The sequence below is a fragment of the Lactuca sativa genome, chromosome 3 (genome assembly GCF_002870075.4).
Source record: "Lactuca sativa cultivar Salinas chromosome 3, Lsat_Salinas_v11, whole genome shotgun sequence".
Lineage (NCBI taxonomy): Eukaryota > Viridiplantae > Streptophyta > Magnoliopsida > Asterales > Asteraceae > Lactuca > Lactuca sativa.
Genome location: NC_056625.2, coordinates 247,831,160 through 247,843,532, shown reverse-complemented (window position 1 = coordinate 247,843,532; position 12,373 = coordinate 247,831,160). Strand labels below are relative to the sequence as shown.

General features: G+C 36.1%; 1 long non-coding RNA gene across 1 annotated transcript; it reads right to left on the bottom strand.

Annotated features, from left to right (window-relative positions):
• Positions 1–11,470: 11,470 nt before the first annotated feature.
• On the bottom strand, positions 11,471–11,926 carry LOC111918444 (uncharacterized). Its single transcript, XR_002859223.1, has 2 exons — positions 11,855–11,926; positions 11,471–11,758 (listed from the first exon to the last, which is right to left on the bottom strand). It is a non-coding gene; the product is annotated as an uncharacterized LOC111918444 (long non-coding RNA).
• Between the last annotated feature and the right edge of the window lie 447 nt (positions 11,927–12,373).

Sequence of the window (12,373 nt, the reverse complement as noted above, 5' to 3'; positions counted from 1 at the left end):
GGATTTGTCTAGACACTTATACCCCTTGTGTATAGAGTTATACCCCAAGAAAACACATAAAGTAGATCGAAAAGACAACTTATGAGCATTATATTTATGGAGACTCGGCTAACACACACACCCAAAAGTTCGAAGAAAGGTGTAATCATGAGTTACGTTGAGGAGCTGTGTAATAGGGCTTAAGTTCTGAATGGTACGACTTGGCATACGGTTTATCAAGTAGAAAGCTGTAAGAAAAGCTTCATCCCAATACCGAAGAGGAAGAGAAGAATGAGCCAAAAGAGCCAAGCCCGTTTCCACAATATGGCAGTGTATTCGTTCTGCCACACCATTTTGTTGTGAGGTATGTGGGCATGACACACGGTGAGAAATACCACATTGTTGAAAATATTTATGAAGCTTATGATATTCACCTCCCCCATCAGATTGGATGGCACAAATTTTATTATTTAGAAGGCGTTCAACATGATTTTGAAAGTTATAAAAGACTTGTTCAACATCTGATTTTCGTTTAATGCAATAAATCCAAGTATAACGACTAAAATCATCCAAAAAACTGACATAATAACGTAAACCCCCACTAGACACTTGAGCTGGTCCCCAAACATCCGTGTGAAAGAGCTCAAGTGGTGAGGAGGTGACACGAACAGAATTATTATAACGAATTTGATGACTCTTTGCACGTTGGCATGCATCACAAACTAAAGACTCGTTATTAAATGAAAAATCTACGTTGGTTAACTTCAAAATAGACTTAACAATAGCCAAAGATGGATGACCAAGACACTGATGCCATTGAGATGTTGAAACTTTGGTGCTTGATCCAACATACCGTGAAGAATGACGAATTGGCACCGAGAACATACCATGTTTTCTTTTACCGATTAGAAGTGTTTTCTTCGTGCGAATGTCCTTAACAAAGAAAATATTGGGGTAAAGTTCAATAAACACATGATTGTCAGTAACAAGTCTATTAGCAGAAAGAAGATGTTTGTTGATATGTGGAACATGTAGGATATTTTTAAGAACAAGTGGTCTACCTAGACTTGGAATTTTAGAATGACCAACATGAGAAATATGCAAACCTATGCCATTGGCTAATTAGACTTGGTCTTTTCCATGGTAGCGTTCAAGTATATACAATCGATCAAGATCATTTGTGAGGTGATCAATAGCTCCAGTATCAAGATACCAATTTAGGTCATTGTTGTAGTTTCCAAATGTAGCACTGTTTCCGACTCGGTACTCCTCTGATTGATAAGCATGGGTGAACCGGTTTCTATAGTTCAAAGTTGTGTGTCCGGGTATTCCACAAACTTGACACCGTGGACCACCACCGTACTGCCTTCCTTTGCCACGCCCTCGGCCTCGATTTCCGTTGTTGCGGTAATTACGCTGGTTGTTTGAGAAATTATACCCATTGTTGGTTTGGGTTTTTTCGAGGATTAGAGGTATTTGTCTCCTGTTTAGTAAACGTGTTGGCAGAAGATACAAAGTCTGTTGGGCCATTCATCGTCACTGTTTGTGCTTCATGCGCTATGAGGTAAGAGTAAAATTCTGAAAGTTTTACCTCTTGATTGTTGCGCAAGACTGTGATGGCTGTAAAGAGATCGTCGTGTCCTAGACCTAGGTCGGCTAAGATGTAGCCAATGACCTCTTCATCACTCATGGGGTGACTAATATTAGCCCTAGTGTTGACTAGTGTAGTCATCTTCTAATAATACTATGACGCACTCATGTCACACTTTTCCATATTAGAGAGTTGTGTACGAATCTGAGTAGAATTACCTTTGTGTTGAGCATAAAACATCGTACGGAGAGAGGTCCAAAGTTGGTGAGAGGTATGTGTGCAACGGGTGAGTTGGGACAGAACATCATCAGTCATAGAGGATAGCAAACCGCCGAGTATTACTTGATCTTGAGTGACCCAGGTCTCATATTCAGGATTGTCTTTTTGCTTTGTTGCATCTCTTGTTCCTACTGTTATCTTTTCTACTGGTTTGGCGTTGGTTCCATCAAGGTAGCCAAACAGTTTAACACCTCGATGTATGGGTACCACTTGTGCTTTCCACAACAAGAAGTTTGTGCGAGTTAGCTTACAAGTGACAGCAGTAGCAATTTTGGAGGAATTGATATGTGTGGAAGCCATGGAAATCAATGGTCTTGGGAAAGAATGAGGGATTCAAAAAATCGGAAATTTTTAGAAGAACCCTAAGAGCGTTTTAGCTCTAATACCAAGTTGAAAATAGGAAGTATTTTGGCTTAAATCTCCCGCAGGAGTGTATTTCATATATATATATATATATATATATATATATATATATATATATATATATATATATATATATATATATATATATATATATATATATATCCCTACCTAATAAAAGAGTAGCACATTTGCCACATGTCAATCAATTAGAGATTCACATTAATTAGTTGCCACTTGTCATTCTAAGGTTTTTCTTCATTAATTAAATTTCCACTAATTCACTCCTCCATTTTACACATATCAAACACGTCAACAAAAAATTTATTTGTAATATCTATTGCCTAATTTATTAAATTATTAATTTTTTTTTATTATTGCTCAATAATTACCTTATAATTTAATTAAAATTATTTTTACCTTTCTAATCCGTGCTAATCCGTGGTGCCCACGGGTTATAAGCTAGTATATATATATATATATATATATATATATATATATATATATATATATATATATATTACAAAATCAGATCTAGAAATATAGGAGTGATTGACATACAACATAATAATTAAATAATACAATAATTATCTAACTCTCATCTACTCTTCCTTTTGAATGATTCCCGATCATCCTTCTGTTTACACGAACTTGGTTAGTAACCCCATAAAGCACCGATGTGTTCCGGTCGGTAACGTAAAATCATTGAGTTTTGTTCATGGAAATAACTACTGGACGATTGAATTACACATTGATGACTCAAATCCCCGACGATCACCTCCAAAATACCCTTCCAACGAAAATTTCTGGCAAAATTGGTAGCGCTTGATATGAGTTACCGAAGAAGAGCGAAAAAGGAGGATTTGAATTGGGAATTGATAAACTTTGGATACCGATAAGAGGATGCATTAGAATACGAGTACGAGGATTTATAACGACATTGGATAAGTAGTTAGGGTACCTATGTTATATACTCTTAAGGGTATATTCACTTTTTCTATATATATATATATATATATATATATATATATATATATATATATATATATATATATATATATATATATATATATATATATATATATATATATATATATATATATATATATATATATATATATATATATATATATATATATATATATATATATATATATATCAACGTTTTAAAAACTGACTTTTTAGTTGAACTGGTCTGCTGATCGATTCCCGTTTCGACCATAGGTTCAGCCAGTTCGACGATCGGTACAATTGGTTCGACCATCAATACAATGAGTACGATCGCCGATTCAACTAAGAAAATTACATATATCTTTGACGGTGGTATGGATCGGCCTTCGAGTTGTGTACACTTTGAAAATGTTTAAATTTTCTTTGGAAATGTGTTGTGTTTTTAACGGACTAAGTAAAATTCAACTATACAAGTTTCATAAATTAGTCAAACGTTTTTTGATAAAAAAAAAACAATTCGGTTCGATTCGGTCTAAAAAATGACATGAAATGGATCCTTATTGAACCACTTTTGTCTCCAGTTCCCGGTCCAATCGGTTTGACACGTTACTTACCTGCACTAAACTACTATTCGATTAGGTACACCGCCTATCGTGTGACATCCCCAAAATCACGGCCAGAAAAGACCGATTTTGTTTATGCTTTGTTTGAAAATCAGAGTAACATTTTAAATAAAAGTGTTGCGGAATTTGTCCCAAAACAAAATATGATAAAGATTTATCAAAAGCATTTCCAAAGAAATGTATTTCATTAAAGACTTGGGATGTCATTTTCGTACAGATCAAAAGCATAAACAGTACAATATAAGCCTTACTACATTATTACATATCTACAGGCCTATATCCGTAATCCCTCGTCCAAACATCATATCTATGATCAAGCGCCACTACCTGTAATACATAAAACTGAGTGGGTCAGGCTTGGGAGCCTGGTGAGCACATAAGGTTTTCAACCCATAATAAATAAGTTTATTAACTTTATCAAACCAAACAAACCCGATTTCCCATTCCCGTTATCCTCACTTTACGTCCCTAAGACATATAGCACAAGGGACCTAGTCTAAGGACTATCATCGAGATGGACACTACTACTAAGGGGATTCCTCAGCAATAAATGTCCTTAAGGCAACCATGTGGGGGATGGAGTACATATGGTGAGCACACAGTCCACACAGTTCGAATAAACACCTACAGGTTGCGAGCCTGCTGGTGTTCCACTAGACTGTCTAGAATAGTCCGTGGTCGTCATCTATACTCCGCTAGATGACTGGATCATCAATAACATCTATAACGAGGCCTCTCATTATTTCATTTTTATCACACAACAACTAACACATCTACCCATGTTTTACCCCAACATTTTCGAAGATATAAAATACATATACAGTTTAAATTATTGAAAACATGTATATAAAACTTTCATCCAGCATAGTTAGCAAGTATTCCGATAATATGCACACATAACACGTAATTTATATAAATACTTCATATCTATGTGTAAGCTGAAAGTAACTATGCACTCACTTGAAAGGTGGTGACTCAGCACTCGGACAGCGCTTCGACACTCTCAAAACGATTTCCCTTCGATAAAACCTAGTACCAATACCACTAGGGTTTAGTCTAACGATAATCGCGACTAATTAATAGTCTATCTATTATTACTATTATATAAGCTTTAAACAATACTTATATAACCCATAATAATATCCCAAGTATTTATTATAAGTTCCTAATAACGTTAGTATAATTAAATAAAAACTATATTAAAAATAGCGTAGGCGTCGCTTACTTACAGCGGGTTTTTCTCAAAACCGGACACCGCTGGAGCAACGTTCCCGAGCCGAAAGGGTCTTCTTCTCGGAGCCGTTGGGCACTCCGGGGCTTCTGCCTCGCGCTAGGGCGGTTCCCTAGGCTTTTCGGGGTGTTTCGAGGGGTTTCGGGGCTAGAGAGAAGTTCTAGAGAGAGAGGGAAGTGAGGGGAGGTGTGAGGAATGAATGGAGGCCTCACCACTTATTTATAGGGGCTGGAGGAAGGTTCACGTCGTGAATTTTTAATATTTACGTCGTGAGCCAGGCTGGCTACAACCAGGCGCAGCCTGGTGCTGACACGTGGCATAGCACACACGGTGAAAATCAGCTGATTTTCAAAAATTCATAACTTTCGTATACGAACTCCATTTTCGACGTTCTTTATATCCACGCGTAGGTAAAAACAAGATCTACAACTTTCATTTAGACTTTGTCGGCTAATTCTCGACCGATCTCAAATTTAACAGTAGGAGGCGTTTAGACTGTTAAATGACCGCGAAGAATTCGTAACTCCTTCATACGGACCCCGTTTTCGTCTATCTTTTTACTATTGAGTTCCTATTAATGAGATCTTCAATTCTCATTTAGGTCGTGTAAGCCAAAAACCGCTCGAACTAAAATTCGAGTTTCGGGCCGTGCACTACTAAGCCGAATCTTAGAAAAATCATAACTTCTTCATACGAAGTCAGATTTGGGCGTTCTTTTTATCGATGTTCTTAGTTTAACATATTATATGACTTTCGTTTAGATTGCTAAGGCTAAATCTCGCTCTATCGTAAATTCACTATTTACGTTTCCCGGTGCCGTGCCGGTTTTGCCGTGAAACTTCGACGGGCCATAACTTCTTCATTATAACTCGTATTTCGGCGTTCTTTATATGTACGGAAACCTTGAGACATATTCTATAAATTGTTTAAGATTATTTATTCTAAATAATCATTTGTCGAAAAGTCGTTTTCGACACTTATTGCCTCTAAATTGACTAGCCCGGATCTACGGGCGTTACAATTATCTCCCCCTTAGGATGATTACATCTCGGAATCATCAACGAAACAGGGTTCGTATAATGACTCCATACATCATCTCTTCATCCTAGGTAATAATTATAACTTCTATATTCCTTCAAGTCTATCTCTTAGACTTATTGACTGTAAGCAGTACTCGATCGTGCACCTGCTCTCTACCTCAGGTTAGACTTCACATTATGACCTTCAAGTCACAATCCCGATCCTTATTGGATACGAACTTGAGATAATTTCTTTTATTACTTTTATGGATCGATGTGTCATATTCTAATGACCTATCATCATGTGATGCACGTTTAGACTCAGGTATATTAGAGTTAAATTCTAAAACAGACTATGCTTCCCTTCATGTTCTAATGTGATATAATCACATTGTAGCATTCCTAGCTACAAGCAACTTTTTGTGATACCTCTACTATTCGCTTTGATTGTCTTTCACTTCAAGCTTCTAGCTTAAGTCAGATGCTACATTGGGCTTGGTTCTCTGAACCACGCATCATACTCATCGTAGTCGGACTCAATGTGATATGACCACTAGGGTCGGGTAACACCAATCTTCTTAGTCATTACCGAAACAATGGTAACGACATACTTGAATGAAACAAAATCAATTACTAGCTTCTTGGTAACCTTGTGACTTTCCCTGATCCAAGTGCGAGTCCTGTGCTTCCGGTAGTATAGGCCTCTACTACCATTCACACCTACTCATACTCGTCCCAAGTATTGTCCCGCAGTTTCCCAAGTCACCATCACATAACAACTTAACACATCAAATATCAAAATGAAGGTTTTTTTTATTATTATTATTCCTTGAAACTATTACATAGGTGTTCAAGTTCACCCTAGACTATGCCTCCAATAGGTTACATCATAACTCGACCTTCGGATATCAATCCTTACTCTTCATTGCGTTGTCAGCTACTTCGTTAGGGATGCTTCTTGGCTTTGGAGGTGCATTCGCTCTTGCTGCTTCACTTTTCTTTGGGCAATCCTTTGATATATGTCCATTGTTCCTGCATTCGTAACAGAACCTCTTGCTGGATGTACAGATATTGGCGTAATGCTCGTTCTTCCCAAACTTAAAACAAGTCACTTCTTCGTAGCATCTCCCATAGTTCTTCCGTGGTGCCTTTGGCTTTGTAAATCCTTTTCTTTTTGGGTAGTCTTGCTTGAGGTGCCCTTCCTTATTACATTCGTAACACACCCTGGTGTTGAATGTACACTCATCGGCGTAGTGCCCATGCTTTCCACACTTAAAACAAGTTATTCTCCCATGGTGCTTTGGTGGTACACTTGGTTTTGTAGCTCTTATTGGACATTCTTGCTTGAAGTGTCCCTCTTTACTACACTTAAAGCAAACTTCTTCCTCGGTTGGGCATTCGTGGGCATTGACCAGTCTTCCCGCATTTGAAGCAGGTTACTTCCTTAGGGCATCTACCATTGTGTTTCCTTCCATACTTGTCACACCATTTTGCTTCACCTACTCCTTTAGACTTCAAGGATATGTTGTTCTTGGTAGACCTTGAAGAAACCTCAAATTTCCTCTTCTTGCCAACCTCAACCTTGCTGGCGATATTACCATTGATCACTTCATCAACAGACTTAGCAACCCAGATGGTCGCCTCAAGAGTGGGTGTCTGACGTACTGGCACAGTAAGTTCGTCCTTACTTTGTTGAAGTAAACGCCTTGTTTCTTCCATCTGTTGATCTAGCATTATCCGCACCATTGCTTGTACTCCGGTCATCGTGATTGGCCCAGGTGCAACTTGTTCTACAACAGGTATTTGCTAAACCACTAGGGGTTGGTTCCTATTCTCATTTGCATTCACGTTTCTGCTACGGTTCCTTGCCATCTTGATCTATACACCGAATAAGGTGAATCCAGACCTTTACTTAGGATTGACGTTTAAATCATCCTTATCACTCCGAAACGTTTACATGCTAGTTCTAATATCATAGTCGTACGTTTAGAACCTTAAACACATAAGGTTTCCAGATCCGGTCGGCATCAGACCATAGATCCGAATAATTAATAGCTTATAAGGCACAAAGCATTTAGCACATAAAAGCATTTTAGGCACAATCCCTAAAATAATCTATTGCTCACACCTCACAATCATCACTTAGCATTCTAAGTTTAAGTCTAGAAATAAATCCATATTCCTAGTTCGCTTAAACTAATGCTTTGATACCAACTGTGACATCCCCAAAATCACAGCCAGAAAAGACCGATTTTGTTTATGCTTTGTTTGAAAATCAGAGTAACATTTTAAATAAAAGTGTTGCGGAATTTGTCCCAAAACAAAATATGATAAAGATTTATCAAAAGCATTTCCATAGAAATGTATTTCATTAAAATACTTGGGATGTCATGTTTGTACAGATCAAAAGCATAAACAGTACAATATAAGCCTTACTACATTATTTCATATCTATAGGCCTATATCCGTAATCCCTCGTCCAAACATCATATCTATGCTCAAGCGCCACTACCTGTAATACATAAAACTGATTGGGTCAGGCTTGGGAGCTTGGTGAGCACATAGGGTTTTCAACCCACAATAAATAAGTTTATTAACTTTATCAAACCAAACAAACCCGATTTCCCATTCCCGTTATCCTCACTTTACGTCCCTAAGACATATAACACAAAGGGCCTAGTCTAAGGACTATCATCGAGATGGACACTACTACTAAGGGGATTCCTCAGCAATAAATGTACTTAAGGCAACCATGTGGGGGATGGAGTACATCTGGTGAGCACACAGTTCACACAGTTCAAATAAACACACAGTTCGAATAAACACACAGTTCGAATACACACCTATAGGTTGCGAGCCTGCTAGTGTTCCACTGGACTGTCTAGAATAGTCCGTGGTCGTCATCTATACTCCGCTAGATGATTGGATCATCAATAACATCTATAACGAGGCCTCTCATTATTTCATTTTTATCACACAACAACTAACACATCTACCCATGTTTTACCCCAACATTTTCGTAGATATAAAATACATATACAGTTTAAATTATTGAAAACATGTATAAAAACATTCATCCAGCATAGATAGCAAGTATTCAGGTAATATGCACACATAACACGTAATTTATATAAAATACTTCATATCTATGTGTAAGCTGAAAGTAACTATACACTCACTTGAAAGGTGGTGACTCAACACTTGGACAGCGCTTCGACACTCTCAAAACGATTTTCCTTCGATAAAACATAGTACCAATACCACTAGGGTTTAGTTTAACGGGTTTAGTCTAACGATAATCGCGACTAATTAATAGTCTAGCTATTATTACTATTATATAAGCTTTAAACAATACTTATATAACCCATAATAATAGCCCAAGTATTTATTATAAGTTCCTAATAACGTTACTATAATTAAATAAAAGCTATATTAAAAATAGCGTAGGCGTAGCTTACTTACAGCGGGTTTTTCTCAAAACCGGGCACCGTTGGAGCAACGTTCCCGAGCCGAAAGGGTCTTCTTCTCGGAGCCGTCGGGCACTCCGGGGCATCTGCCTTGCGCTAGGGAGGTTCCCTAGGCTTTTCGGGGTGTTTCGAGGGGTTTCGGGGCTAGAGAGAAGTTCTAGAGAGAGAGGGAAGTGAGGGGAGGTGTGAGGAATGAATGGAGGCCTCACCACTTATTTATAGGGGCTGGAGGAAGGTTCACGTCGTGAATTTTTAATATTCACGTCGTGAGCCAGGCTGGCTACAGCCAGGCGCAGCCTGGTGCTGACACGTGACATCGCACATAGTGTGAAAATCAGCCAATTTTCAAAAATTCATAACTTTCGTATACAAATTCCGTTTTCGACGTTCTTTATATCCACGCGTAGGTAAAAACAAGATCTACAACTTTCATTTAGACTTTGTCGGCTAATTCTCGACCGATCTCAAATTTAACAGTAGGAGGCGTTTAGACTGTTAAATGACCGCGAAGAATTCGTAACTCCTTCATACGGACCCCGTTTTCGTCTATCTTTTTACTATTGAGTTCCTATTAATGAGATCTTCAATTCTCATTTAGGTCGTGTAAGCCAAAAACCGCTCGAACTAAAATTCGAGTTTCGGGCCGTGCACTACTAAGCCGAATCTTAGAAAAATCATAACTTCTTCATACGAAGTCAGATTTGGGCGTTCTTTTTATCGATGTTCTTAGTTTAACATATTCTACGACTTTTGTTTAGATTGCTAAGGCTAAATCTCGCTCTATCGTAAATTTACTATTTACGCTTCCTAATGTCGTGCCGAGTGTCGTGCCGGTTTTGCCATAAAACTTCGACGACCATAACTTCTTCGTTATAACTCGGATTTCAGCGTTCTTTATATGTACGGAAACCTTGAGACATATTCTACAACTTGGTTAAGATTATTTATTATAAATAATCATTTGTCGAAAAGTCGTTTTCGACACTTATTGCCTCTAAATTAACTAGCCCGGATCTGCGGGCGTTACATATCGTGTGTTGGTTTTTGTTTAAGTTAGTTAGGAGTAAACTAGTATATTTCATACGTGTATATACACACACGTGTGTGTAGCCATCAAGTCCAAACAATTACAAATGAATTAACGAAAAAATTAAATCACTTAAAGATCATATAATTTATGAAGAATACGTTATTAAAAGGACCCATTCATAATCGACTAGATCGCCAATATATTTTGTGCTTAAAGTGTCAAAAATATTTGTCATAAACTATAACCCACATGTTTTTTCAAATGAAGTTTTTCTTCAAGAATTCTATTGTTAAAGGGGTTTTCTAATGGATAATTGATGGGCTTGTTCATCGAAAATGGCTATGTTTTCTAGTTCTATTTACCATTGATATTGTTATCATATGCCTCTGCCTATTTTTAAGATCAAGTCTTCAAAATTGATTGAGCAAGCTAATATGCATGTATTATAAGATGGTACATATTATTAGGAAAATGTCATCCTTTGTGTTATTATATTTATATTAGCCTCTAATTAAAGAACACACTCATTTTTATGAAATATTTATATTTCTCTGATCATATGATAGTTTCTCAAGGATATCACTATAGATTCTAACAAAAATCGTGATAGTTTATTTGTAACAATGATTTATGAGTAAGTATACACCCACCTTATTATTAAATCGTAACAATAGTGACTTTAACAAAATGGGAATTGTATGTTGTTTGAAATATTTTATTTGTTACACTAAATTAGTGTTTCATTCATCAAAAAAATCTAACATATCATATCTTATACCGAATTTAATATGTGATGTATGCTAGAAGGATATATTTCTAAATACTAGGCCTTCACATAGTTCAACCATGCGGGATTTAAAATCGGGACATATAAAGAACAAGGAAAATTATATTATTTGTAAGAATATATTGTTGAATATAAATTAATGATACCAACATATAAAGAACAAGGAATATTATATTATTTGTGATGGTGATGACGTTACAATTAATCATCAAATTTCCATTATAGAACAATATCTTTTGCACATTTCATACAGCGGTGTGCAAATATGTATATGCGGTCCAATACAACAATAACATGAACGGACTGGGAGTCCTTTACAGACGGGACTAGGTCCAATACATACACCTTTTATCGCATCAGTGCCTGAATCATGAATATTAGAATTTGTTTTCATCATCATAGATTTTGTTATCCAATTGTTGTTGTCATTCATACCGATACCTACATAAAAATCATGTCAAAACTAAAATATATTAAACCACAAGATATTGTTTATAAAACAAAGAAAGAATATCTTTACGTCGAATAACTCCTGACCTGGGCTGAAAATGGAAACAAAAATGAGAAAATTTAACAACTGCTTAGGCATCTTCAAATGATGGATATATCATAGACTTGATATCAATCAATTATTCTGATGGAGATATTTATATTGAGAAAAGATTAAATCTCAATTGCAGTTATTGTAGAATTCTATACTAGTTTGATTTACATAAAAACAAATTATTTATTTACCCATGACTTTTTATTTAGTTTTTGTTTTTTACCAATCAATGTTTAACAAACATTATATATATATATATATATATATATATATATATATATATATATATATATATATATATATATATATATATATATATATATATATATATATATATATATATATATAGGGAGTGGTTCAAATGAGAACCATAAAAGATTAATAACTCTAAGAACCCCAATTAATTAGTAAATTTTCACATGATACTCTTATTAAACATGTTAAAATCCTAATTTTTTGTGTTTTTGGTATGAAAAAAAGAGCAAGCTTATAATTTTTACAGTCTAATACTT